The sequence below is a fragment of the Apis dorsata genome, unplaced genomic scaffold (assembly GCF_000469605.1).
Source record: "Apis dorsata unplaced genomic scaffold, Apis dorsata 1.3 scaffold_133, whole genome shotgun sequence".
Classification (NCBI taxonomy): domain Eukaryota; kingdom Metazoa; phylum Arthropoda; class Insecta; order Hymenoptera; family Apidae; genus Apis; species Apis dorsata.
Genome location: NW_006263426.1, coordinates 1,028,156 through 1,034,347, shown reverse-complemented (window position 1 = coordinate 1,034,347; position 6,192 = coordinate 1,028,156). Strand labels below are relative to the sequence as shown.

At 31.5% G+C, this 6,192-nt stretch overlaps 1 protein-coding gene across 1 annotated transcript in view; it reads left to right on the top strand.

The window, feature by feature from the left end:
* The window catches only part of LOC102676592 (head-specific guanylate cyclase), a 50,498-nt gene that overhangs the window by 14,849 nt on the left and 29,457 nt on the right, over window positions 1-6,192 (top strand). The window lies entirely within an intron of this gene.

The window sequence follows — 6,192 nt, the reverse complement described above, 5'->3', positions numbered from 1 at the left end:
TCTCTCTCTCTCTTTATCTCTCTCTCTCTCTCTCTCTCTCTCTCTCTCTCTCTTCACCCCGAGGCTTTTACGGTGCTTCCACGTCTCGAAATAATCGGCTGGCTGGTGGATGCGTTTCGAACCGGATACCAGGGCAACTATTGCGGCCCCGCGGCGAGTTCTGTGGAAACGTCGTGATCGATTCGGTGTTACAGGCTGCTGAGAGCGCGAAGGAAACAACCGACCGCGACCGATATTCAAATGCGGCGGGGCGAATATGCTTGCTCGATTAAAAGGAGGCCTGAATCCCGGAGTCCCTGTTTGTTTAAGAAAGAAGACAGAGGAAGTATGACGGGGAAAATTGAAGAGATATCAGAAGCAGGAATTATTCTTGTCAAATATTTTGATCACGAGGAATTTGGAAATTTTGTTACTTTCTTGTGTGTTTTATTGTTTTTTTTTTTTTGTAGTTGTTAGTAAAATACGTCGTTCTTGAAGTTGAAAAGAAAGGAGGATGGGAGGAAAAATAAAAATCGACAAGAGTCGTTTTGGAAACTTATCAGTAGTTTCATTTTTGAAAATGGATTTGTGTAAACGAGTAAATGCAGAATGGTATTTGGATTGTGTATTATACAGTTGTGATTTTACAGATATGCGAAAATTTTGCGGAAATAATGCATTAATTTTTTTGTAGAAAAAAGAATTAAAGAGATTTAAAATGAATAAAATTATATTACGTATAAAAATGTATGTACTAAAAGTTTCAATATAAAAGTCAATATGTTATTATAGAATAATAAAAAGATATTGAAAATTTAAAACCTTTAAATTCTGAACAAAAATTTTGAAAAAAAATCTCTCTACCAACCAAATAGATAGTAAAAACTAATAAGTTTACTGTTACGAAATGCTAGTAAAATTTTAAATTGCTCCTCTTTTACTATACTGTAACTTTCACGATACTGTTTTAATAGTGTGTATCCAACCTCGAATGTTATCGTTCATCATGTCATCCTCGTTGTGAACAACATTCGATGGTTTTAACTCGACGAATCTGCGGTTTCGATATTGTTTCGATATTTCTCGTGTATCATTTTTCTGTCGTTATATTCCATTCAGTTATATTTATACTATCTCACATCACTATTTCACTATACAATATATATATTCAACATATATTTATATTTTTTTCTTATATTTTTTTCGCAAAATATAGCCTTCATACTATTTTATTTTTAAGGAAATTTCATCTAATTTAAAATTTCTAATCTTACGAATATTACGAAGATTAAGAATAATTCTTTTGAAAGAAAATTTCGAAATCTCATTCTTTTCTTTTTGAGGATTTTATACAATTTTGTCGTAGAATATTTTATAAAATTAGAATTATTACAAAATTACATTTAAGAAACTCTAAAATCGAATCCTCTCAGAATGATATTCTATCATACTGAGAAAGTTTCATCATTCAGAAAATAAAGCATTTTTTAATTTGATATCGCAACTTCTCTCTTTTAAATTCGTTTAAGATGTACAAAGATATTCACGGTCAACTTTATTTCCTGCCTTCCTATTATCCTCTCTTATTTACCATTCTCCCTATTTCTTTTTTATTCGTTCCATTTCACTAAACTCCTCCTTTAATAAGTTAATTCTCCGGAAATAACACAATTTCTCGAATGGACGACTTTTTACGCTCCGACATTCATAATCCTCTCTGCACGACAGATTGCGACGCGAAGAGATGCAAGGTTTTATCGAGTCAAGGCGTATTTCCAACACGCGCTCAAACGCACGCATTAACTTAGGTTAAGTTAGGTTACATGATAAATAAACGAAAACGTGAAACGTCGTCGATTGAAAGCAATAGTGAGAAAGGAAGGTTGCAAAAAGCTACGAAATATTGTTCCACGGAGATTTGGAGCAGCAATTTCGATGTTTCCAACTTTATAACGCATTTTTCCCCTAGAATAACGAAACGCTTATCCGCCGAGAGAAAGTTACACGTAAACTTTCGACGAAAGAACGTTGAAAAGCGTTGTTTCAATTTTTCGCTTCCTTCTTTTCTCTGAAACTTTGAACGAGCTTTATCGTTCTGTTTTTCACGCGTGTATCCATCATCGGCTATAAACAACTTTCCAGATATTTCCGCGCGTTTGTTGTGCAATCTTACGATTGCATATTTATGCGTGTTATTACATTTTTTTCTTTCTCACGCTTTATGTCTTGAATTTGTTCTTATTGAAAGAAAATGTAGCGTTGAAAAGAAGGATGGGATCAAAGATTAAATTTTAAAAATAAAAAATTATATGTGATGTACGATTTTCAAGAAATTTTTTATAATTAAAAATTAGTGATTTGTACGATATAAAACGAGAGTTTTGGAATTTTGTATATTTTGAAAAATTGAAAGACAGATATTTTTATCAAATAGACTTAATTTGATCTCATTTTAAATAAATGCAGAAATAATATTTATTGATAAATTAGATTTTTATGAGAAAATAAAATAATTTTCTTTTTGCAGATTAAAATAAACGTCACGAATTAAAAGAAATAATATAAATAATAATAAAAATACAAAATATGATATGACAAATAAATAAAAGTTAAGATAAATCTAGTTTTATTTTAAAACGTTTTATTTACTGATTAACTTGGTTGAGATTGTTTCGAGTTACGTTCTTACATTTTTAAACTGAGACAAAAGATTATTTCTGAACTCTTTTTAAAAGTACAATACTTCAAAGAATTATCCAATATTCTTTTGATCGCATTCTTACTTTCACAAAAAGAAATTGTAAGAACTGAAGCTATTTCTGCGCTTAAGAATTCACCTTTTATGTGTTAGAAACAATGTACGGTAGAAAGAAATGTTGTATCCCGATTGCCACAGGCGTGTTTTACACTTTTAGATCGACGAAGATCTGTTGAAAAAAAGAATTACCATAAAATTATCCTTGACCTTGAATTTCAAAATTAAATTTTTTTACATATGTTACATCGTATTTCACCAGTCACATGTCTATAAAAAATCTCAAACGGAATTTTAGAAGGAAAAAGAAAGAATAGAATTAGAAATAGTATCACGAAACTAGAGTATTCGATTCTTTGAACAAAAAGTATGAGAGCAAAAAACTAACCCAATATCTTTACTGGTTCTGAATGAAGATACAAATTTTGCAGCTGTTTCGTGGCAAAATAAGATGATCTTGCCAATTATCAATTTATTAGAAATTCAAATTAAAATGCACGATACACCTATATCTCTTAGTAGTCAATAAATTAAATGAAAGATTAAAATTTTTAATTTTAAGTTAAATTTAAGAATTCTTTTAAAAATCGTTAAATGAGAACAAATATATATTGGAGAATTGAGAATTGAGAATAAGAAAAATTCGTTGTTCGTAATTAATATCTTAAAAAAGGAACAATTCTGTTTATTTTTACATTTTTTAAGTTAAATTAATATTATTAATATAACTAAATTTTCTATTTATTGAATTTATAATAAAACGTCAATTATTCGTTCAACTGTAACAAACATTATTACATTATACATTAATTTAAATATATATATACCCCTATATTCGAATAATCGTTTATTTGAATAATATATCGACATTCCTATCATAAATCATTAACTCTGAACTCTCTAACACCCAAAAATTCACGAATAAAAGAACATTCTCATCGATTCTCAATTTTTCATCACATCCCACGAAAACAAAGGAGCAAATAAATCGGACGAAAACAGAATGCACCACTCCCTTATTCAATATTCAATATTTTCATACACTTAAAACTAGCATCCCTCTCGTTCCTTCGACTCCGTTTCCGTTTTTAAAAGCATCAGCAGGGAATCGACGAATCGAGGAATCGTCGCGTTATTGCATTCGCAGAGTCTGCCCCCGACAGATCTCGTTATTTTTCGTACACTGCAATTTCAATTGCANGAGAGAGAGAGAGAGAGAGAGAGAGAGAGAGAGAGAGAGAGAGAGAGAAGAAACGCCCCAAGCGACGCTCCACTTCCCATTCTGCGCTCGAAACTGTCTTCCTTCCGCTCTCCCGTAATTTCTTCGCGCAGCTGCTCCTCGAAAACTAACAGGATAACCGGCTCACGGATCGGGACGAGAATTATAATGACTCTAAAGGGAATTTCAAGATGGATAAGTTGAAACCGATCGTTCAATCCGTGATATAATGAAATCGATATTTAATACAGGATTCATTTATTGCGTTTCCTCCCTCGAGATTCTGCTATTTCAACGAATTTTATTTCGACAAATGTTGTTGAAACTGAATGTTGGAATTGTTGCACGCGTGTAGAAAATAATGTTCGAATGTTTGAATGACGGCGGACATTGTTCATAAAAATTGAAAATTGGCGAAATTTATAAAGTTTCCACGGTTATGCGACGGTATTTAACGGGAAGGTTAATAGACAGACGTTTATAATTTACGCGTGTATAATTCGTCGTTGACGAATGAATTAATGGTTGGTTAATATGACAGACAGGAGGAAGACTTTCTTGCAATGGACATTCTCGAGCGGGATGGAAGGGAAGGGGAAAAAAACCATAGGTTGGATAAATATGTATTATCCGACTTGACGTATGGACAGGGATCCCTTTCATCGTAATTCTATCATCTCGACCTCATTTTGTTCACGTCTGCCTGCTTTTTCACCTACTCGCCTTCGAGTAACTAGCCTCTTGGATATTCGATTTAAAGGAGCTTCAGATTATTCTTATTCGGAACAATAGTGAAATATCCAATAAAATGAAAATGTTTTCAAATTTTTATATAAGAACACTAAAATATATGTACACGTAATAATATATATATATATATATGTACTAATATTATGTATATTTTCGAAATTAAAATTTTAATATAGAATTGAAACAAATGTTGTAAAGTGTCGAGTATGATATTTATTTGAATTTGAAATAATCTTGAAATGATTTAAAGAGGCCCATTTTGTATTTTTAAATAGAAATTTATTTCTGGAAATAAAGAATTTTCAAATAAATCACACATACTGTATACATACAATTCATATTTTTATCGCAAAGTGTTTCAATGGATGATGAAGATGAAACTTCAAACAACGTAAACATACATAAACGTACACTGATTCGAAAAAAAGAAGAGAACAGTTTCCTTAAATATATGTCACGTTATAAATAATTCTTCCTAACAAATCGAACTTTCACAAAACATTCCAAATAAATAAGTTTTCCCAAAATTCAATTCTCAATATTAACTCGCACGTTTAAATTATATACTCACGTATCACATAAAAAGAGAAAAGAAAATGCAAAATGTCTCGCGGGTAACGCGATTTTAATTGTTCTCTTCTATCAAAAGATCTGTTATGCACTTCTTGCACATTGAAAACGATAAGTGGGACGATAAAGCCAGGTATTGGTCCAGGGGAAAAGGACTCTTTGTTGAATCGTTCTCTTTAACTTCACGAACGAATCTTCGCCACTGTTCGACTCTAATGAACAACAAAGTACGCGAACACAATGGTTCGCCCCTCTGGCAATTGTAATCCCTGTTGTTTCCTCCATCGTCTCATCCTTTTTTTCGCCGAGAACGAGAACCAACAACTGTTCGAACTGCATCTTCAAGTCAGAGTCACGCCAGATTCAGGAGCATTTCCATACGTTCTGTTCCAATTCATGCAAGTTCGTTCTCGATTGTGTACACTGTGTATATTAAAATTTGCAATCTGCGCGCTATTATATCAATATTTGCGTATTCTCGACATCGAAAATGGAATTCGAATGCGAGAAAACGTGAAATTTGTTTATAAAATGTTAATGAAAGTTGCGTCATCCTATTGGATGGATTATTATTATAAAATTTATAAATTTGATATATTTATTACTTGTTGATTATTTATTACTTGTCTAATAATGGATTAGTTTTTATATAATTATTGTTAAGAAATGTTAAGAAAGTTTTTATTTTTTTAATTTTTGTAAGTTAAGTTTTTTAAAAATTGATTACTCTTCGAGATGGAGAAGTGTTGAAAACTTTTGAATCGTTCTATCAATGTTTTTGCAGGAAACATTTAAGGATAGATGCTTTTACGTTAGTAAAATTACGTTATTCAGGCAAATTTTATTCCCGAGAAATTTCTTCTGAAAGGATTTTCTAATAAGGGAGATCTAAAGTTACAAGAAAATCCGGAATTTGTAA